The following is a 565-nucleotide window of genomic DNA, read 5'->3' on the forward strand; positions in this document are numbered from 1 at the left end:
TAATCCACTCACTTCGGCCTCCCAAAGTGCTGGGATTACAGGCTGAGCCACCGAGCCCGGCCTAGAGAGTCTAATTAAAGAGGCTTGTGTTGGGGCCAAGGATTTTGTATTTTAACAAGGGCCCATGGGGGTTCTTATGAGCCATCAAGTTATTTTGCGATTCTTGCACACTCCTGAGACTGAGCGTATGGGAAACCCCTGCTACCCGCTGGGGCCTCTGATCAGGGCAGGAGACTGGGAACAGTTTTGTAGTCCCCACCCTGTCTCCTGAGGGTCTGTGGAGACCCCCTGAGGAGGTTCACACTTTTGACCTCTATGAGATAAGGGCCAAGGGGATAGAATCTCATGAGCCAAGGCATGGGAGAATAAGACCCTCTTCCTGAGCAGAGCAGGCTTAGGGTACTCATGGAGAGAAGCTGGAGAGATGAGCAGCGGGTGTGGCGAAGTGACAGAGATGAACTCTAGAAATAGTGGCCTGAGCTGCCTCCTTGTCACTCAGATCTCAGTTTATGTCACCTATGAAGCCTCCAACAACCCTGCAATGAAAAGCGCTGTCCTAAGCCGG

The sequence above is a fragment of the Carlito syrichta genome, unplaced genomic scaffold, assembly GCF_000164805.1.
Source record: "Carlito syrichta isolate Samal-C Ts95f unplaced genomic scaffold, Tarsius_syrichta-2.0.1 Scaffold307032, whole genome shotgun sequence".
Taxonomy (NCBI): Eukaryota; Metazoa; Chordata; class Mammalia; order Primates; family Tarsiidae; genus Carlito; species Carlito syrichta.